Below are 23,549 nucleotides of genomic sequence, written 5' to 3' on the forward strand. Positions count from 1 at the left end.
TTTCGCAGAGGAAACCGAGAACCAGAGAGACCATCCGGGAATCGTCAGCCAACATCAAAGGTAAAGTGTGGGGGAGCCTGTACTTAGCACGCAGACCCAAAAGAAGGGGGCATTCAACCAAAATGTGGGCTACTGACTGGAAGACTCCACAACCACATAGTGGGGGTGGCTTATCACGCAAAAGAAAACCACGGGTCAGCCTGCTATGGACAATGCGGAGACGACACAGTGTGGTCGAGTCCTTTCGGGAGAGGCGAAAGGAAGAACGCCACAGGCCTGGTGTCACCTTAATTGCACGAAGTTTATTAGACAGGGGAGTAGCCTCCCAAGAAGTGGCCCATGACTGCGAAGTGGGATTTGATGTGAAGCCGTAAATCCGCTGCAGGAGGGGTTACAGAAAACGGGGGGTAAGTGACTGCTCCCCCAGCCAAACGATCAGCGAGCTCATTACCCGGGATACCCACATGGCCAGGGACCCAAAGGAAGTCAATGGAACATGCAGCACGGTGAATATCAGCAAGATGGTCATGGATGGCAGAGACCAAGGGATGGCGCAAAAAACACCGGTCAATAGCAAGAAGGCCACTCATCGAGTCCGTACATAACAAAACGCGGTTGTGTTGGGACTGTTTAATAAAGGTAAGGGCCTGGGAAATTGCCATCAATTCCGCAGTAAACACCCCACATGTAGGTGGCAGCAGATGATTTTCTGTTCCGACAGAGGACGTGAAGGCATACCCCACATGATCAGCAGATTTAGAGCCATCAGTGTAGAAAACAACAGCATCCCGAAACTCCCATAAAATTTGGCAGAATAAGGAACGGAACACCACCAGGGGGATGGAATCTTTCGGACCTCGCCGGAGATCCATCCGAATTCGAGGCCGAGGGACTAACCAAGGAGGGGTAGAGGGGAGGGAGCGAGGAAGACAGGACAAAGAAGGAAGCTGAAAATCACGGCAAAGAGACGCAAGGCACGGCCCAACTGATAAACCCGCCCGAGGGCGGGAGTCGGGTGGGCGACGTCCATGGTCTGGGAACAGGATAGAATAGGAAGGATGAGTGGGAGACGAACGGATAGTGAGTGCATAAGACACCAGAAGCTGGGACCACCGAACAGAAAGGGGGGGGGGGGGGGGATCCCAACTTCAACCAGAAGACTATCAACAGGGCTAGTAAGGAAGGCACCGGTGGCCAAACGGATACCACGATGGTGGACTGGATCCAGCACATGCAGTGTGGAAGGAGTAGCTGAACCATAAACTTGACAACCATAGTCCAAGCGAGACAGAACTAGAGCACGATAAAGACAGAGGAGGAGGGAACGGTCCGCACCCCAAGAGGAGTGGGCAAGGAAGCGAAGACATTGAGTTTATGGAAACATCCTACCTTCAGGAGTCTGATATGGGGCAGCCAAGTGAGCTTGTTGTCGAAAAAAAGACCCAAGAAACGGGACCACAGGCAATCTTTGTGCATCGAGATAGAGCTCTGGATCAGGGTGGATCGTAGTACGGCGACAGAAGTGGACCACTCGCGATTTTAAAGGAGAGAATTGAAACCCGTGTGATAGGGTCCATGCAGAGGCACGCCGTATAGCTACCTGGAGCTGCCGTTCTGTAGATGCCATCGAGGAGGAACTAACCCAAATGCAGAAATCATCCACATACAGGGCAGGGGCGACCAAGGGACCGACAGAGGCCACAAGTCCACTGATAGCAATGAGGAAAAGAAGGACACTCAAGACAGAACCCTGTGGGATGCCCGTCTCCTGGGTCCGCGGAGAACTAAAAGCAGTACCAACTCGGACTCTGAATGACCGATGGATCAGGAACTGGTGGATAAAAATCGGGAGTGGACCCCGAAGACCCCACTGATGAAGGGTAAGTAAGATGTGACGGCGCCAGGCCGTGTCATAGGCCTTGCGAAGGTCAAAAAACACTGCAACCAAATGGCGGCGCTGGGAAAAAGCCTGCCGGACTGTGGATGCCAAGCGGAGTAAATGATCGATTGGAGACCGTCCCTCTCGAAAGCCACACTTGTAAGGGGACAAAAGATCCCGAGATTCGAGGACCCAATTGAGCCGACGGGCTACCATCCGTTCAAGTAACTTACAAACAACATTGGTCAAACTAATTGGCTGATAGCTGTCAACAGATAGGGGGTTCTTACGAGGAACCATAATGCTATCCCTCCACTGAGAAGGGAAGTCACCATGGAGCCAGATATGGTTAAACACCCGAAGAAGATGTTGCCGTTGTGGAGCACTGAGATGTTGAAGCAGTTGGTTATGAATGGAATCTGGGACAGGGGCCGTATCATGAGAAGTAGATAGAGCAGAAAAAATTCCCATTCAGTAAAAGGTTCGTTGTAAGATTCTGACTCACAAGGGGTGAAACATAAGGTGGAAGCTTCAGCCTGCTGTTTTTGATGAAGGAAAGCAGCTGTATAGGAGGCTGACGCTGATGCCACTGCAAAATGGGTCACTAGATGTTCTGCAACAACTATTGGGTCTGTACAAATGCCATCTGGGAGGTGAAGGCCTGCGAGGGTGGACTGCCGGTGGCAACCTTGGAGAGAGCGAAGTGTAGCCCATATCCGTGACAGAGGGACAGTAGAACCAAGGGAAGAAACGAATCGTTCCCAACATATCCGCTTGCTCTGTTTGATTAAATAACGGGCTTTAGCGCGAAGGCGTTTAAAGGTAGTAACGCTGGCTACAGATGGGTGCCTCTTAAAGTGTTGCAAAGCTCGACGGCGATCACGGATGGCAATGGCAATAGCCGTACTCCACCACGGGACTTGCCGGCGACGAAATGGTCCAGATGAGTGCGGGACAGCAAGGCTAGCAGCGCGAACAATCACGTCAGACACGTCACGTAGGACGTCACCAATACAACCTGACAAAGAGGGAGAAAACGAGATCTGTGCAGTGTATAGAGGCCAATCGGCGCGTTGGAAAGACCAACGAGGCAACCTGTCCATCGGGGAGCGGGAAGGGAGCATGATAATCAACGGGAAATGGTCACTATCACAAAGGTCGTCGTGTGGTGACCAGTGTAATGAAGGGAGGAGAGAGGGAGAAGAAAGAGAAAGATCAATGGCAGAAAAGGTACCATGACCGGCACCGAAATGAGTAAGGGAGCCATCATTAAGAAGGCACAGGTCGCGGTCTGCAATAAATTGGTCTATAAGAAGACCTCGTCTAGATGGAAAGGCACTGCCCCACAAAGGATGATGAGCATTAAAATCCCCAAGGAGGAGGAAGGGAGGAGGAAGTTGCTGAAGAAGGGCGGTTAAGGTAGCAGGTGTAAGAGTCCTGTCAGGAGGGAGATAAAGTTTGCAAACTGTGATTGCAGAGTCGAAGTGGACCCTAACAGCAACTGTTTCCAATGTAGTTTGAAGAGGAATCCACGTGCTAGCAATGTCTGTATGGACCAATGTACAAACGCCACCAGAAGCCCGCAGGGGTCCGACCCGATTTCGACAGAAAACACGGAACCCACGGAGGGTCGGTGAGTGAGCATCAGTAAAATGAGATTCCTGGAGAACCACACAAGCTGCAGAGTAGGACGAAAGAAGGGATTTCAATTCCGGAAGGTGGCGATAGTATCCATTGCAATTCCATTGGAGAACCACAGAACGATGGTTTAAATGGGGGCTGAACACTTTAAATCCAGTCATACCGCCGGGTCCCCACCCGTCACCGACAAGGAGGGGGCGACATCCATGAACGACAGGTCAGAATCCGGTTGTGAAGTCGGGGAAGGGACCTCCGGTGACACCAGAGGCTCTTTGTCCCGGGACTTATGTTTCTTCTTCCGTTCAGGCTGAGATCGAGGAGGGCTGTGTGGCATGAAGGAGCCAGCTGCAGCAAGATCAGGAACAGAAAGAGACCGGGCGACCTGGGGGCCGACAGACCGCGGCTCTCGCGGTCATCGCGCGGCAGCAGACCTTTGGCCTGGAAGGTGCCGGGAAGGGGCATCCCGGGAGAGGCGCCCTTGAAGGGCAGACGCCGAAGGAAAATATAACCAAGGCGTAACTAGATGTTATGGACACAGGGTGGAGTCGTGCATATTTCTTACGGGCCTCTGTGTAGGTTAAACGATCGAGGGACTTATACTCCTGTATCTTTTTTTCCTTCTTATATACTGGGCAATCTGGTGAACGTGGAGAATGACTACCATGACAATTTACACAGACAGGAGGGGGAACACAGGGACTCCACTCATGGAGTGGACATCCACAGTCACCACAGAGAGGGGCCTGTGAACAGCGGGAAGACGTGTCCAAAACGCAAGCACTTAAAACACCTCATAGGAGGTGGGATGTACGGCTTCACATCACAGCGATAGACCATAATCTTAACTTTCTCAGGGAGGGTATCCCCTTCAAAGGCCAGGATAAAGGCACCAATATCAATACGATTGTCTTTAGGACCCTTCTGAACACCCCGCCGTCCGAGATTGTCCTGAAGTTCCTCATCAGTTTGAAGGATGAGGTCCCTGTGAAAAATCACACCTTGTACCAAATTTAGAGACTGGTGGGGGGTAATGGACACAGGTATTGTGCCAAGATGGGTACAGGCACGAAGGGCCGCAGATTGGGCAGCTGAAGCAGTTTTTATCAGCAACGAACCCGACCGCATCTTGCTCAGGGAGTCCACTTCGCCTAACTTGTCTTTAATGTGTTCCACAAAGAATAAAGGTTTGGTATTGGTGAAAGTATCTCCATCAGTCCTGGTGCAAACTAGATAATGGGGGAAAGGTTTTGCCCCTAGCCGACGGGCCTGACCCTCTTCCCAGGGGGTAGCCACGGACACGGGAAGGCCGAAGGGGCAAGAGAAGCAGCACTCGAGGAATCAGTTCCATGCAGAGAGATGGCCGCAGAAGAACGGCCAGAGTTCTGGACCCGTATGCGTTTCATTTGCATAACGCCCGCCCTGATTCCACCCACTCCGATCAGGGGCTCTCCTCACGGGCACCACCCAGCCACAGCAAGGGCCGTCTAGCACGGCGGCCATTGCTGGGAGTTCCGATGCTCCAGGATGACGAGCAACCACTCCGAGGCATGCATGAGGAGGTCACAGCTCAGGTATCAGAAGTGTGATCCCTGTGTGTTCAGGGGGCTCAACCAAAAGGGTACATAGCGACCCCACCACACGGGCTGGCTACCGTGCTGGCTATGCACCCTAGTATCAGACAACGACGTGAAAGAAAAGGTGGAATGTACTAGGAGGGCGCACGTCGGAGACACTAGGTAAGGTGATCTTCCCCAAATGGCTCGCACTACGGAGGAGAAATTTTGTAATGGAGGTCAAACCCCAGAGGGGGACCAAGGAATGCCAAAAGGAGGAGATGATTGTGCAACAAAGCCAAATTGGAAAACCAACAGAACCAGGAGGATAGCGGGGGCCAACATAAGCAAGGACACCAAGAGAGCAAGAGGAGAGGGCGAGGGGAAAGGAGCATGGAGGGGAAAGGAGGGGAAGGGAAAGGAAATGCAGCCCTGGAGAGAAAGAAGGCTGCAACGGCTCGGGGCCCCGTGCTCGCCACGCACGTATCCACAAAAGAGTTGTGGACCCCCTGGGGGGCCACTAAAATGGCATCCAGAGTACATGGCAGGCCAAGATCAAGACGCAGTGTATTAAAATCTGGACAGGACGTTAAAATGTGGCGGACCGTCAGCAATTGCCCACACGGGCAGAACGGCGCAGATGGCGAAGCCGATCGCTAAACCGGCAGTGTCCAATCCGTAACCGGGCCAAAACGACCTCCTCCCGCCGAGAAGGGCGTGAGGAGGACGTCCAAGCCGGGGGAAGAGGTTTCAAGTCCCGAAGCTTGTTGTCCATAAGTGCAGCCCAATCGGTATGCCACAGCGATAAAATGCGCCGACAAATGACCCTGCTAAAATCTGACGAAGGGACACAACAAGAAGCTGTCCGAGGCTGGAGGACTGCAGCCTTGGCCGCGGCATCTGCAGCTTCGTTCCCAGAGATACCGACACGGCCAGGAACCCACATAAAGCTAACCGGAGAACCGTCGTCCACCAGCTGCTGAAGAGAGCGTTGGATCCAGTGCACGAAAGGGTGAACTGGATACGGATCACTGAGGCTCTGGATGGCACTCAGGGAATCGGAGCAGATGACATAAGCAGAATGTCGGTGGCGGCAGATGTAAAGAACAGCCTGGTAGAGGGCAAAGAGCTCAGCTGTGAAGACCGAACAATGGCCATGGAGCCGGTATTTGAAACATTGTGCCCCGACAATAAAAGAACACCCGACCCCGTCATTGGTCTTAGAGCCATCTGTATAAATGAAGGTCATATTAATGAACTTCGAACGAAGTTCGACAAAACGGGAGTGGTATACCAAACCGGGGGTAACCTCCTTTGGGAGCGAGCTGAGGTCAACGTGAACGCGAACCTGAGCCTAGAGCCAAGGTGGCGTGTAGCTCTCGCCCATTCTAAAGGTTGCAGGGAGTGAAAAATCAAGGTGTTGAAGGAGGCAACGAAAGCAAACTCCAGGGGGTAGCAGGGCAGAGACATAAAACCCGTACTGACGGTCGAGAGAGTCTTCAAAATAGGAACGATAAGACGGGTGGTCGGGCATTGACAGTAGCCGACAGGCATACCGACAAAGCAGTATATCGTGCCGGTAGGTGAGTGGCAATTCACCGGCTTCAGCATGAAGACTCTCGACAGGACTAGTATAAAACGCTCCGATCGCAAGACATATACCCCGATGTTGTATGGAGTTGAGGCGGCGTAAGATGGACGGCCGTGCAGAGGAGTATACGAAGCTCCCATAATCCAGCTTGGAGCGGACGATCGACCGATATAGGCAAAGTAGGACGGTTCGATCCGCTCCCCACGACATACCACTGAGAACACTGAGGACATTTAGAGAACGGGTACAACGGGCAGCCAAATATGACACATGTGGAGACCAGCTAAGTTTCCTGTCAAATATAAGACCTAAAAATTTTGTTGTCTCCACGAATGGGAGAGCAATGGGACCGAGTCGTAAGGACGGTGGGAGAAACTCTTTGTAGCGCCAGAAGTTAATACAGACCGTCTTCTCAGCAGAAAAACAGAAGCCATTGGCGACACTCCAGAAGTAAAGACGGTCAAGAAAACGCTGAAGACAGCGCTCCAGGAAACATGTACGCTGCGCACTGCAATAGATGGTAAAATGTACATTGGTAAGTAGGCGTCGAGATACGAGCAGCCAAACCAAACGAGAGTTAACCATTCGCTCCATCACCTTTCAGACACAGCTGGTAAGCGTAATAGGTCGATAACTGGAAGGCAAGTGCTTGTCCTTCCCTGGCTTAGGAATCGGTACAACAATAGACTCGCGCCAGCATGCAGGAACATGTCCCTCAATCCAGATGCGATTATAAGTACGAAGAAGGAAACCTTTGCAGGAGAAAGGTTCTTCAGCATCTGAATACGTATAGAATCAGGCCCTGGAGCAGAGGACCGTGACCGGCAAGTGCATTTTCGAGTTCCCGCATGGTGAATGGGGCATTATAACTTTCACGATTCGAGGAGCTGAAGTTAGGTGGCCTAGCCTCCTCTGCCTGTTTTCGGGGGAGGAAGGCAGGGTGGTAATGAGCGGAGCTCGAAACCTCTGCGAAAAAGCGGCCGAAGGCATTGGAGACATCCTCAGGGGCCACAAGGACGTCATTCGCCACTGTCAAGCCAGAAACTGGTGAGTGGACCTTAGTGCCAGATAGCCGGCGCAGGCTAACCCAGACAACAGAAGGAGTAAAACTGTTGATGGTGCTTGTGAAAGCAGCCCAGCTGGCCTTATTGCTTTCTTTAATAATACGACGACACTGCACACGTAATCGTTTATAATTGATACAATTCACCACTGTAGGGTGGCGTTTAAAGGTGTGTAAAGCACGTCGACGAGCACGTAAAGCTTCTCTACATGCTGCGGTCCACCTGGGGACCGGTACGCGACATGGAGAAGAAGTAGGGTGAGGGATGGAATATTCAGTAGCAGTGAGAATGACGTCCGTGAGGTGTGCGACCTGACTATCGCAGCTTGTGAAGGTTTGATCCTGAAAGGTCACCCTGGAAGAGAAGAGCCCCCAGTCTGCTTTGGAGATGTTCCAACTAGTTGAGCATGGAGAGGGGGTATGCTGCAGGAGATGGATAACACACGGGAAGTGGTCGCTCGAATACGTATCAGAAAGTGCATACCACTCAAACCGGCGTGCAAGTTGGGTAATACATATAGAGAGGTCTAAATGGGAATAGGTGTGAGATGTGTCCGAAAGAAAAGTAAGGGCGCCAGTATTGAGGCAGACAAGATTGAGCTGGTTGAAAAGGTCTGCTAACAGGGAGCCCCTCGGGCAGGATGCTGGAGAGCCCCAAAGGGGATGGTGGGCATTGAAGTCTCCAGTTAACAAAAATGGTGCAGGGAGCTGAGCAATAATTTGCATCATGTCTGCCCTGGTAACGGCAGATGATGGAGTGTAAACGGTACAAATGGAAAATGTAAAAGTGGGGAGATTAATTCGGACGGCAACTGTCTGCAGGCCGATGTGCAATGTGATGGGATCGTAGTAAATATCATCCCAGACCAGCAACATAACCCCTCCATGAGCCGGAATACCTGCCACAGGGGTAGGTCAAAACGCACGGAGGTGTAGTGTGCCAAGGCAATTTGATCGCATGGGCATAGCTCCATTTCCTGGAGGGCTACGACGAGCGGACGGTGCAAGCGGAGCAGCAACTTTAAGTCCTCTCGGTTGGAGCGAATGCTGCGAATATTCCAGTGAATAAGTGCCATCGTGAGAAGAAAAAGAAAAAGGTGAAGCAAGAAGGGGTCACCTCGAAGGCCGCTGAGGGCCTGGCTTCGAGCGAGCACTGCCGCCGCTATCAGTAGGCAGACAGTCATCGTCCATTGGTTCTATAGGTTCTTCTTGTTAAGATGGCCGGGAGGGGGAGCTTCCCCCGCCGGTGAACGGCCAGATGTTTGGCTACCAGCGGTGCGGCCAGGCGAAACGGATGACGGCCTGGGACGGCAACCGCCGGGTGGCGCAAGAGAAGAAAGGCGCCGTGGCGGAGAAGGAGAACTGTGCTTCCTATGAGCCTTCTTGGAAGGTCGTTTAGTGGAAGTACTGGTCGATGGCTGGGAGTTCGAGGTACGTAGGAAGTCTGCACGGGACGGTTCCTTCTTGAAGGCCCGTGCATCTGACTTCTGGGTCTTCGTCTTGGCAGAAGCTGATGAAGGTGCTTGTGTCTGAGGGGTGACGGGAGGAAGAGGAGACGTCGACCGGGCAATCTTAGCACTGGCCAAACGGACGACCATAGTGCTGAAGGTCAGATCGCATGTCTGCGTCGCCACCTCCCTGGTAGTCCGACGAGAGGCGAGGACAGTACTGTATTTCCCCCGCTGGGAGTAGCGTGGGCTTCCTACTAGCCAATAGCTTGCGAGCAGCCGAGGTGGACACTTTCTCTTTGACCCGAATTTCCTGTATACAGCGTTCTTCCTTGTAGATGGGACAGTCGCGGGAGGATGCTGCATGGTCACCCTGACAGTTCACACAACGAGGAGATGGAGGTGGACAGTCACCCTCATGGGCATCCCTGCCACAAGTGACACACTTAGCCGCATTGGAACAAGACTGGCGAGTGTGATTAAAATGCTGACACTGGTAGCAGCGCGTAGGTGTCGGGACATAGGGGCGAACAGAAATAACCTCTTAGCCCGCTTTGATGCACGACGGCAGCTGAACACTATCGAAGGTCAAGAAAAGTGTCCGGGTCAGTACAAGGTCATTGTTGACCTCTTTCATGACCCTATGGACAGCCGTCACGCCCTGCTCAGTGAGGAAAGACTGAATCTCCTCGTCAGTCAATCCGTTGAGTGATCTAGTATATACCACACCACGCAACGAATTCAAAGTGCGGTGAGCCTCCACCCGGACGGGGAACGTGTACAGGAGTGTGGCCCGAAGCAGTTTTTGTGCCTGTAAGGCACTCTCAGTTTCTAGTAACAAGGTACCGTTACGCAACCTGGTACAAGACTTGACAGATCCGGCTATGGCATCTACGCCCTTCTGGATAACGAAAGGGTTGACAGAGGAAAAATCCTTTCCGTCCTCAGATCAAGAAACTACGAGGAACTGTGGGGCAGGCGGTAGTACTTTTGTCACTGGTGGCTGGTCAAGTTTCCGTTTTTGGGCAGAAGTCGAGAGAGAAGGAGAGAAATCCATTGCGGAGGAATCCCCCACGATTGCCAGCGTCTCCGATGGCGCACTCCTTCCTTGTGGGGACCCTCTCAGAGGGCACTCCCGCCTTAGGTGAATGTTTACACCTCAGGTCACACCTCCCGAGAAATGGACGGAGGGACCAATCGGCATTGTCAGAAGGTGTCAGCTCAGGTAATCACCCCTCCCTGGGCCTGGCCTTTACCAGGGGATACGTGCGTGCCTTACTTGTCTACCCAGGGTGGGGAATTATGCGTTACCCCATCACCGGCTACGTGTGCGAATGTGTGGGTCGGCCTTCAGGCACGCACAGGGAGGAAGGAAGAAGAGTAAAAAGAAGGGAGAGAGGGAGAGAAAGGACAGACTGTCTCAAACACCGAGGCGGAGACTACAGAAGGCAAGGAGAAGAAGGCAAGGAGAAGGCAAGGAGAAGAAGGCAAGGGAAGAGTAAGTAAGACAGTGAGATGGAGAAGAACAAAGAAAGGAACCAACCAAAGGAAGGAAGAAACCAGAAGAAGTGAAAAACCAAAATGACCGCAAATATAGGTTGTGTAACCGTCCGTCTCCGGACGCAGGCGCTAACTACCCCCTTGAGGGGGAGGGACTCCTTCTAGTCGCCTCTTACGACAGGCAGGAATACCTCGGGCCTATTCTAACCCCCGGACCCGCAGGGGGGAGGGGGGGGTAGATAACATGTCACTGATGTTAATGCCACCGACTGACACCTGTTGGAGTCTGGTACCCAAAAAGACGTCTGATCTTTGTCCAGACTTGGGAAGGTGACGCATGGCATCCAATGGTCGAGACGTATTTCTCCCAACACTCCTGTTTCTGTCTTTTGATAAGGATCTGTTTAAAGGCTATGAGGTGCTCCAGGGAAAGGTGCCACTGTATAGCTTCCCGACACTCTTTAATTGCCTCAGCAGCTTCCGGTGACCAACAAGGGATCGCCTTTCGCCGGGGGCACCCGAAAGTGCGAAGGATCGCGTATTCCACCACATGAACGATTGTTGTAGTCACCTGCTCAACCATCACATCGATGTTTCCGTGTGGAGGAGTGTCAATGGTGACAGCAGAGCTGAAAGTTTTCCAATTTTCCTTATTTAAAGCCCATCTGGGCAAGTGTCCATGGGCCTGACGCCAGGGCAATAACAAGAAGATAGGGAAGTGGTTACTACCACACAGGTCGTCATGTGCTCTCCAGTGGATAGATGGGGGAAGTCCTGGGCTGTAAACCGATAAATTAATGGCCAAGTAACTACCACAGGCCACACTGAAATGTGAGGTGGCCCCAGTATTTAAGAGGCAGAGTTTGAACTGAGACAGTAAAGTTTCGACATATCTGCTTTGACCTGTAAGCACGGTGCCACCCCGCAAGGGGTTATGGGCGTTAACATCTCCCAGAAGTAGGAAAGGTTTTGGGAGTTGATCAGTCAGTGCAGCTAATACATTCAGAGGTACTGCACCACCTGAAGGAAGATGTACATTGCAGACATTTATTTCCTGCGTCGTCCTTATTCTGACAGCTGTAGGGGCACAGGTTCACTACAGACCAAGTTTAAGACATAAACACAAACTCCACCTGACACTCAATTATAGTCGCTATAGTTCCTGTAATATCCCTTATAGTCACAGAGGGTAGGGGTCTGCATTGCTGGGAACCAGGTTTCCTGGAGGGCAATGCAGAAAGCAGGTGTAAAGCTTAACAGTTGCCATAGCTCAGCAAGGCAGTGGAAAAAACGCAGTTTCACTGGAGGATGACATCTTGAGACTGGGAAGGCATGGAACATTCATTCAATGAGGTAGTTTATGCCTGAGAGTCATCTGCTGCCATCGACTTATTGCCTGAGCAGTCTATATCCATTGTGTCTGGGATCTGGCGAGATGTAGGTCCTCAGTGGACGCCAAAATCTCCACCCCATCCTCAGATGCAGAGCTTGTATGTAGTGGTGGTGGCGGGTGCCACCGTAATTTCCTTAATCTTAGGGGTCTGCTTTTTGGATTTCTCTCGCTGCTCCTTGGGTTTCCCTGGCTGGGAGGACTTCACTGGCTCAATCTCCGGGACTGAGGATGAGCGTGAAGCCCTATGACCAGCTGCTTTTGGGCTCTTCCGCCACTAGCAGAAACCTGAGAAGGGAGTGACCCAAGGGACCCCTTCCTAGCGAGAGAAGCTGAAGAAGACTTTTGCATCTCCGGCTTACAACTGGGGACGAACGTCCCTGATGGTTGGGGGGGTGTTGCTCCCAAAGTAGGTGGTGCAGGAGCTACAGGGAGGGAAATGTTTCCCACCATCAAGGGGGTAGGTGTAGTCTTCCGGCTCTGAGATGTGACGGGGGTTGACGGAGCTGATGGGGCCAGAACTGTTTTAGCAGCAGACGATGTCATACACACAGGATGCAGGTGTTCAAATTTTCTGTTAGCCTCGGTGTAGGTCAGTCAGTCCAGGGTCTTGTACTCCACGATTTTCCTTTTTTTCTGGAGAATCTTGCAGTCTGGTGAGCAAGGTCAATAGTGCTCTCTGCAGTTGATAAAGATGGGAGGCAGGGTACATGGAGTATTGGGATGTGATGGACGTCCACAATCTCGACTTGTGATGCTGCCAGTACAGCAGGAAGACATGAGGGATATAGTGCTTTACATCACAGCAATAGACCATCACCTTGGCCTTCTCGGGCTATGTATCACCCCCGAAGGCCAAGATGAAGGCACTGGTGGCAACCTGATTATCCCTCAGACTCCAGTGGATATACCAGACGAAATGTACACCTCACCGCTCTAAATTGGCGCGCAGTTCATCGTTTGACAGCAAAAGAAGCTCTCTGTGAAATATGATACCCTGGACCATATTTAAGCTCTTATGGGGTGTGATGGTTACAGAAACATCCCCCAGCTTGTCACAAGCGAGTAACGCCCATGACTAGGCAGAAGATGCTGTTTTGATCAAGACTGACCCAGATCTCATTTTGGACAAACCCTCCACCTCCCCAAACTTGTCCTCTAAATGCTCAACCAAAAACTGAGGCTTCATCGTCATGAAAGATTCTCCATCAGCTCTCAAACATGCAAGGTACCAGGGCGAATAAGATCCACTGTCATCCTTAGCCTGACATGCCTCCCATGGTGTGGCCAGGGAGGGGAACCATTTGGGGGTCGTACTTCTGTGCATTGAATTGTGCTTGTGAACGCTTAGAGACTACTGGTGTTTCACCACCAGCAAGAGATGATGGACTATGCTTCATCACGTGTCATCCGCCCTGATGCCATCCACTCCGACCAGCGACCCTCCCCATGGGCACCACCCCGCTGTGGCAAAGGCCACCTGGCAGGATGGACATTGCTGGGAGTCCCGATGCCCCAGGGTGATGGGCATCTACCCCTTGTCATACGTGGGAAGCTAACGGTGCAGGCATCAGCAGAGTGATCCCTGTGTGGTCAGGGGCTACAACCAACAGGATACATGGTGGCCCCACCACAATGGACTGGCTATTGTGCTGGATATCAGGTGCAAAGAAGTCCACAGTCATTGTCAACATAGAAAGCGACACTGCATAGTGCATGGTGGAAAACGCACCCAGGAGATGAAGAATGAATGGGACTGAAATGCGATGACGTCGGCTAAAGAACTCAATGCATGATGGACAAGATGCAGCATCTAAGGCACCCTTCCCCAATTGGCTCGCTCTTTGGGAAAATTTTGAAGAACGGAGGTCAGACCCTACAGGGGACCATCACACAGGCCGAAATGTGAGAGACTCCTTTTAGTCACCTCTTATGACAGGCAGGAATACCTCACACCTATTCTAACCCCCGGACTCGCAGTGGGGAAAATGCACGCTGGAGCGGACGAACGAATTAAAAGAGAAGAGACGAGCTGTCACCATTCAACAACACAGGCAACAAATAACACGGGAGATAAAGAATCAGACAGCGCTCAACACAGGAATGTCTGACAATTTTAATTTGAATGAAGGATGAAATTTCCTTCCCTGCAAGGGGACTTTGAGGATGGCACTGGGTGGTAACCCATTTACCGCTTAACTTACAAAATAAAATAGTAATAAACCAAGGGAAAATCTTTCTCAAACAAAAGTACAGCTAATATATGATCAAAACAAAGGTAACAGATATCGCTGTGATGCAGGTGGCCAATTTTATCTATTTCCTGAGGAACATAATGGTAATATGGGTAAATACCACACCATGGCCTTGGGGAAAATAGTATTTACCTCAGATTCTGTGTATAAGCAGAAAATCACAAATCTCAAGGCTGTGGGGAAAAACACGACTCAGATTGATTTATCAAGAGAGGCTGTAAATAAGTTTGTTGAGGACAACCCGCTGCACCACAGAAACAGATTGTAGCATACATATCAAACCACAGTACACATAGTGAAGGAGTTATTAGAAATGTAGATCCCAAATTAACAGAGTTAGAGATGAAAAATGCTATTCAGTCTACAATTACCCATGTAAGACGAATGATCGAGAGAATAAGTAATTTAGAAACAACAAACTATGTACCCCGGCAAACATTCCTACCAGAATATGTGACGATACATGGCATGAAGTGTAATGTTAGATCATACATGTCCCTAGACAGGCAGTGCTTTAAATGCCATCTTAGTAAACAATGTCAGTCACAGACTCAAAGCAATCAGTGTGGAGGGCACCATGAGACAGCTCAGTAAAGGGAACCACACAGAGAGATAAGTCTTGCCCAGTATATCTCAAAGAACAAGGAATTAAGAAAGCGTCAGCTACATACAATATATCCTTTAAGGAAGCTGAATAATATTTAAACCAAAGATCTTACACTGCTGTGGTGGGAAACTTTAGTAGGAGTAAACTGGATTGGGAGAAAGAGTTCCCCCATAAAAAATATTTAGCACAAATTCACGACAACTGTTCATCAAGTAGGCCAAAACAAATAAGGACTTCACCAACTTCAAGTCCTCTTTTAGCAAATATAAATTTACCAATATCTCCTATTAAAGAGAACCCACATGCACCTCAACCACATACTCCTTAACCACAACAGGCAATTATATCAGGAGATGAGGATCACAATACAACGATAATCGAACAGTTGGTGGCTGGAATAACAAATCTAATAATACAGTTTACCTCATTAAACAAAGATAGTCTGGATCAAGCTAATATAAATGATATGGTTGCTTCAATAGCATAAAAAAAATAAATACGGATTAGGAAATAAATATGTTATACTTATGCTCTACTCGTATAAACAGAATAACGGATATTAACGTTCTCCAGTGGAATGCCAGATCCTTATACACTAATAGAGAGTCGTTCATGCATGAGCTTTATAATTACGACTACTCTATCGCTGTTATAAGTGAAACTTGGATTAAACCAAATGTGGCTATTAGACATCGACGATATCGAGTAATAAGATTGGATCAAGAGGATGGAAAAGGTGGAGTAGCTATATTGACTAGTACAAAACTCAGCTATAAACTGATCACCATGCCACTACCTACCATCGACTTTCAAGCAATAGCAGTAGAAATAAGAACTAACAAATACTGATTCTCCATTGCATCTATATATCATCCCCTAACATGTATGAATTTTGAATAACACATGCACACAATGTTGCAATATATGCAGGAACTTCAATGCCCATCACATACACTATGTGAACAAAAATATCCGGACAACTGGCTGAAAATGACTTACAAATTTGTGGCGTCCTCCATCAGTAATGCTGGAATTCAATACGTTGTTAGCCCACCCTTAGCCTTGATCACAGCTTTCACTCTCACAGACATACGTTCAATCAGGTGCTGGAAGGTTTCTTGGGGAATGGCACCCCATTCTTCACTGAGTGCTGCACTAGGGAGAGGTATCAATGTCGGTCGGTGAGGCCTGGCATGAAGTCGGCGTTCCGAAACTTCCCAGAGGTGTTCTTCATGATTCAGGTCTGGGCTCTATGCAGGTCAGTCCATTACAGGGATGTCATTGTCGTGCAACCACTTCCACCATAGGCCGTGAATTTATGAATAGGTGCTTGATCGTGTTGAAAGATGCAATAACCATCCCCGAACTGCTCTTCAACAGTGGGAAGCAATAAAGTGCTTAAAACATCATTGTAGGCCTGTGCTGTAATAGTTCCACGCAAAACAACAAGGGGTGCAAGCCCCCTCCATGAAAAACACCACCACTTCATAACACCACTGCCTCTGAATTTTACTGTTGGCAACACACATGCTAGCAGACGATGTTCATCGAGCACTCGCCATACCCAAACCCTGTGTGGTATGCATACTGTAAGACCTTCGGTACACACACCATCAGATTATTTGACTTGTCGCTCTAACGAAGTAGGCGAGTGTCAGCAATATGTCTCGTGGTCTTATCGTGGCGTGTTTATCTTTTGCCGTTAGGTCAGACGATAGAAATGCCACTTGCATGCTTAGAGTAGCAGATTGATGGTGACCAACTTTAAAAAGAACTTGATTAATTTTCACACACATTTATTAACATAATAAAAAGCATAGACATTACGTAACTTGATTCTGGATGCTGTTTACAATTAACAATCTGAAGTTCCTTTGGTCTTGGTACGTTAATCTTATTCTCACATATCTCTGATACTTGACAAAGTGTCTATACATTTATCTTCATGGCTATGTGCAGGAATATGGTAATCTTATTAGGTCCAGAGTGGTCCAGAGTGGTCCAGAGTGGTCCAGAGTGGTCCAGAGTGGTCCAGAGTGGTCCAGAGTGGTGCAGAGTGGTGCAGAGTGGTGCAGAGTGGTGCAGAGTGGTGCAGAGTGGTGCAGAGTGGTGCAGAGTGGTGCAGAGTGGTGCAGAGTGGTGCAGACTGAGTAATCGGAGGTCTGTACACTCGTTATAATACCTCGTGCGTTCAGGTATCACTGCGCGAGTGTGATCCGCGAGGAGAAAAGGCTCTAAGTTAGCAGCGATCTCATTGGCTGCATTAGATATTAATACGTGGATCGGCGGAAGCAGAATTTGGTCCGTCTCTAAGGCAGCGCCATCTCGTAGTGCGGAAACGGACGAGCACTGCGCCTGCGCTGTTGTGCTTAGCGGGGCATGCTCTAGTGGGAAAGTTGTGTACGCGCTGACTATGGGGAACTATGTACACAACACCTTGCCTTCGGGTCGCAACCTTGTGTACCGTGATTTGTCACTCCACACAATTTTTTTCCACTGTTCAATCATCCAATGTTTACGCTCCTTACACCAAGCGAGGCGGTGTTTGTCATTTATCGGCATGATGTGTGACTTATGAGCAGCCGCTCAACCATGAAATCCAAGTTTTCTCACCTCCCACCTAACTGTCATAGTACTTGCAGTGGATCCCGATGCAGTTTGGAATTCCTGGGTGATGCTCTGGATAGCTGTCAGCCTATTACACATTACGAACCTCTTTAACTGTCGGCAGTATCTGTCAGTCAACAGATGAGGTCGGCTTGTACTCTTTTGTGTTGAACATGTCCCTTCACATTTCCATTACACTATCACATTTGAAACAGTGGACCTAGGCATGTTTAGAAGAGTGGAAATCTCGTGTACAGATGTAGGACACAAGTGACACCCAACCACCTGACCATGTTCAAAGTCCGTGAGTTCCGCAGAGCAACCCATTCTGCTCTCTCACGATGTCTTATGACTACTGAAATCACTGATACGGAGTACCTGGCAGTAGGTGACACCACAATGCAGCTAATATGAAAATTGTTTGTTTTTGGAGGTGACCGGATACTTTTGATCACATTGTGTAGCATGGGGGTGTCATACGAATGATAAGGCAGCAAATACATCATGTCTTGCAATGATGATTACAACATGATCATATACAATGATGGATCTGTAACATTTAACAAAGAACCGTGGTTGAGACCAACTGCAGTGGGTATAACATTAGCTTATCCCTGTATGAACCATGACACAGCATGGTCAGTTCTGCAGGATACCATGGAATCACATCATTTCCCTATAACTATAAATATACAGTGTGAGAAAGTAACCAAGCACATATTGTCAACAAATTGACTTGGAACATGAACAAACCAGATTGGTATAAATATCGCCAAATTCTTGGATTAGTAGTAAAATCAACAGAAAAAAACAACCTGCACACAGGGCCTATATGCAGCTACAGAACAGCTTATACCTTGCAGCAAATGAATCCATCCCAAAACAACCTTTATCAACAAAAGCAAGACAACTGGGTAATCTATGGTGGAATGAAGACTACAATAAATCTTGACAGAAGGCAGCATTATGTGAATATGTTAAACAGCCTAATGCGAACAACTTTCTGCTCTATAAACAAACGGCAGCTAGAACCAAGAAAATACTGAAATCCATTAAGAAGAACAGTTGGATAAAACATTATTGTAGTTTGACCAAGAATACTGAATCATCAGAGATATGGCAGAAGGTCACCAGATTTAGGAATATTACCCCTGCAGTCAATAACATACAGTAATATGAGTGGATAGAAGAATTCTGTGACCTTATTGGCCCACCAAATGTTCCTAATATGCTAATCAGAATACAAAAGGAAACTGCTGCAACTCAAAATATGCTAACTACACAATTCTGTATTGATGAGTTGACATCATTCATCAGGGAGAGCCCTAACACTACCCCAGGAATGGATCACATCACACATTCCATGACACAAAACATGCCTGATAGTACTGTAGAATTACTTCTTCAAATCTATAATGGGATTTGGATGCATCAAGAATTGATTCCAGAATGGAAGCCACACTCATAGTCCCCACATATAAAAAAAGTGAAAGATCCATTATTAGCTGCTTCCTACAGACAGATTGTATTATCGTGTATTGCTCAAATATTGCAAAAACTAATAACAAGGCGACTGGAATGGTGGGTAGAATCTTGATCCTTACTAGCTGGATCACAATCTGGTTCTGTAAAGGTAGAAGCAGCACAGACAACATTTCAATAGTCGTCACCTCCGTGTTAGCTGGCTTTGGAGAGAGCAAATATACAGTAGCACTATTTTTAGTGCAAAACATACGACAAGTATATTATTACATAAGTTACCACTTTTAGGAACTCCCCGTCAGTTTGTAGAAAGTCTGTCATCACTAATAAGTGAATGAACTGTATATGTTAGAAAGGATAATGAAATCAAGGGTCTGTTCTTGGCGGACAATGGCTACCATAAGGATCGATATTCAGGCCACTACTATATCCAATATATACCTATCTACATCTACGTGGATACTCTGCAAATCACATTTAAGTACCTGGCAGAGGGTTCATTGAACCACCTTCACAGTTCTCTGTTATTCCAATCTTGTATAGCACGCGGAAAGAATGAACACTTGTATATTTCCGTACAAGCTCTGATTTCCCTTATTTTATGGTGGTGATCATTCCTCCCTATGTAAGTCGGTGTCAACAAAATATTTTCGCATTCAGAGGAGAAAGTTGGCGATTGGAATTTTGTGAGAAGATTCTGTCGCAACATAAAATGCCTTTCTTTTAATGATTTCCAGACCAAATCCTGTATCATTTCTGTGACACTCTCTCTCATATTTCACGATAATACAAAACGTGCTGCCTTTGTTTGAACTTTTTCAATGTACTCCGTCAGTCCTATCTGGTAAGGATCCCACGCCGTGCAGCAGTATTCTAATAGAGGACAGACAAGCATAGTGCAGGCAGTCTCCTTAGTAGGCCTGTTACATTTTCTAAGTGTGCTGCAAATAAAATGCAGTCTTTGGTTAGCCTTCCCCACAACATTTTCTATGTGTACCTTCCAATTTAATGGATATGGAAAGGGCAATAACTCAACCTGTTTGAATTATACAGTTTGCAGATGACATATCTGTATTTACTTCCGATGTTTTATTACAGGAGGCAATGAACGACCTTCCATCATCGATAAAGAACCTGAGTTGGTGGCTTTATGGAAATGGCCTGATGATGGTACCTGAGAAATCTTCAGTAGTCATATTCACCAGTAATGGTTATATGCCAAGAAACTGTTTAACACACATGGACGATAAAGAAATACAAGTTAAAGCACTTATTCAGTTCATAGGAAAGACACTGGACAGCAAGCTTACTTGCACGACACATATTAAAACCTTAATAGAAACCCGTGAGCAAATGCTTAATATTAGTCTATCATTTACAACATGGTGGGGAACACATCCTTCAGCACTGCTGCTCCTATATTGCTCCCTCATTAGATCTAGATTGCATTATGGATGTACCTGCTATAAGTACATGACATGCAAAGTGCTAGAGAAACTGGATAGATTGCAGTACCACTGTGTATGCACATGGTTAGAAGCAATAAAATCCACACCAAGAAATGCACTCCTGGTGGGAGTGCAAGAGATGCCACTCCATGTAAGCAGGAAGATCATCATGGAACGATACATAGCAGAGAAATTATCATGCTCACAGCATTCAATCCATCAGATTTTGCAACTGTATCATCCTTCTCCAGGAATTGGCAGGAATTGGGGTAGAAAACCTTTTGATTTCATTGTGGCATATAATTATTTGGCAGACTAGTCAAAAGCTATTGCCACGAATACACAGTGCCCTGCTTACCAGTAAAACTATTTTGTAGTCAGGGTTCCCATCTCAATCCAAATGATAAAGGCAAAGTCTGACTTCTTGCAGACAATTACAGCATTCCAAAGACAAATGGGAGGAAACAAGACAATGGGTAACCACACATACACAAATCAAAGACAGCAGGAGAGAACATCACAGGATATGTGATATTTAGTCCACATCTGCAGAGAGCCCAAACATTTAAATTACTACTAACTACTTCTAGCTATCTGGCTGAAAATCACAGTGCTAAAGGCAATACCGATACAGCTGGGGGGGGGGGGGGGGGGGGGGGGCAGGTTGTTGTGGGTAATGGTTATGGATTTTGGTGGGTTGGAAGGGGAGGGTTTGTTTTATGATTATGTTGCAGAGGATCTGTTTTGTTGCAGTTGTCTCCAAGTTGTAATGTGTGACTGTGTTTCATATATGTTGTGGTTTTTATATGTTGGCGATATTTTTTTTTTTTTTTTTTTTTTTTTTTTTTTTTTTTTTTTTTGGGAGGGGGAGGGGTGTTGTTAGGTTGTGGGTGGTTTGGAAGTTTTTCTTTTGGTTGTGTTTCCTTTGTGTGTGTGTGTGTGTGTGTGGGGGGGGGGGGTTGGTTGCCTAACCTAGTGTGTAGCCCCAGAATTTGTTCATGATAAGTAGTCATTTACTTTGCGAGATGTGAAATTTTGTTGGGTTTTTGAAGTGTTGTCAGTTTGGTTTTATTTATCACAGGTGTATGTATTTGTTCTTTGATATTGTCAGCTGTGGCTGATCTGTGTAGGTTAAGTGAAGTGCCAGATTCCAATTTTTCTCGTAGATGTGTTATGGTATCGTCAGCTGTAATTGACCTATGCAGGTCAGGGGAAATGATCTATTCCAATGTGTGTCGTCGTAGCTGCATGTCGTTTGGTATTGTCGGTTGTAGTTGAGCTATATAGGTCAAGGGAAGTGTCCGATTCCCGAGGATTTTATTTTTTAATATTTTTTTTGTTTTTCGTCAATTTGTGTGTTTTGGGATCGTGGTGTGTCCTTTTTTACTGTTATGTTTAGCTTGTACCCTCCCGAAATCCCCCAATTTCCCGTGGCTGCCTCGTTAGTTTGATTGTATTTTTGGAGGGAGATGTTATTGTCGCATTTATACGTATTTTCGTGTTTGTTGCCATGTAGTGACATCATAGGCGCCATATTGGAGACGCTTGGAATAGCCATTTCCGCCATACTGATAACGGTACGGGTCAAAGCAAACGGGTGGTATCGGACACTTCCGTAATCCCCCTTATCATGGTCCTAATCGCTGAGTATTTGGGGCTGACTACTCAGATGCTCTACAATTTGTATCCTGTCAAAGGACACTACATACAATGTTTCCCGCATCATCACGCTATAAATATTCCGAAAAACCACAAATTTGAACAAAAAAAAAAAAAATTCAACTACGTAAAGTTAACTGTGAGAATACAGCATAATAGGATGCGATTACTATAAACGCTATGTAGCTCGGCAATTCGAATAGAAATTGTGTAAATTTTTTCCCGAGATATTTGCTCCGGTTTGTAGCATGTGGTGAAAGTGCACTTACGGTGGCACAGTGTTTTTTCGCGTTGCTTCACCTTTCCAACATAGCTTCTCTTATGTGAATGATTATGTGGAGGGCTGTTTACATTAACAGGACTCTTTCAATCTGTCTTAACACATATGGTCCCCATTTATTTTTACGATAATAAAGCTAAAGTAAATTAATGTTCAGTGGTTTTCGTGTTATACAGTACAGCGAAAGAAAAGATGAATATCCAATTGTTTTGCATGTAGCCTACTATCATGAATGTACTGGCAACACACACGCCTCTAAAAAAATGTTATGATCTTACTATATTTACCTACTTCAGAATGTCCTACACCGTAACGCATTTTAGATGTTTGTGAACAATCAAGACAATGATTCCAGCTGAACATAATAGAACGTATATACAACGAATTGGAATATGAAATAAAAGCAGTAACATACAGAAGTACTCTGTTCAAATTGCGTTTAAAACAGGAAATTTTAAGTTCCATCTCCAGCAACACATAAAAACTAAATGCATAACGCGTGATAACTGTGAAAAGCGTGATATAGGACAAACGGGAAGAAACTTCTTGAGACGTCATACAGGACAATCACGCAAATACACAGAAGAATCGTACACAAGTAAAAAGGACTTCGTTGGGTTTTCATTTAAAAACATAACACTTCACTTCAGACACTGAGAAATCTAATGCTTTTCCACACAACCTACATAGTCTCTTGACGCAGTGGAAGAGCAAAAAATACATTATATAGCAAGCAGAAAACGTCAAAATATAAAAATAAGCAAATCACACCTGTTGCTGGGCCTCACAGGTCTAGCTGCTGCCGCCCCCAAGTGTCAACTGAATATGTTGTAAACAAACCAAACGTCGAACAGCTAGCCAGTCACACATCTAGCTGCTGCCGTCCCCAAGTGTCAACCGTGAAGTGAATATGATGTAAACAAACCAAAAGTCGAACAGCTAGCCAGAGCTGCCAACCCTGTACCGCGTATTTCGGCTAACGAACATTAAATATATACTACATAGAAATCGAGATAATACGGAAAACTTACATTGAAGTTAGATAGAGGACATATTCTATTTTCAGCATTTGTATTTATCATCAATCCTGTGGATCACATACTGTACAAAAAGTACGCATGGTGTAGCAAAATTAAGAAATACATA

General features: G+C 47.2%; 1 protein-coding gene across 1 annotated transcript in view; it reads right to left on the reverse strand.

The window, feature by feature from the left end:
- LOC126109594 (F-box/LRR-repeat protein 7-like) overlaps positions 1-23,118 on the reverse strand; it is a 135,748-nt gene extending 112,630 nt beyond the window's left edge. The window contains exon 1 of the mRNA XM_049914634.1: positions 23,090-23,118. The gene's annotated coding sequence lies outside the window, so the exon portion shown is untranslated. The remainder of the gene's footprint in view (positions 1-23,089) is intronic.
- Positions 23,119-23,549: the final 431 nt, after the last annotated feature.

Source organism: Schistocerca cancellata, chromosome 12 (assembly GCF_023864275.1).
Source record: "Schistocerca cancellata isolate TAMUIC-IGC-003103 chromosome 12, iqSchCanc2.1, whole genome shotgun sequence".
Taxonomy (NCBI): Eukaryota; Metazoa; Arthropoda; class Insecta; order Orthoptera; family Acrididae; genus Schistocerca; species Schistocerca cancellata.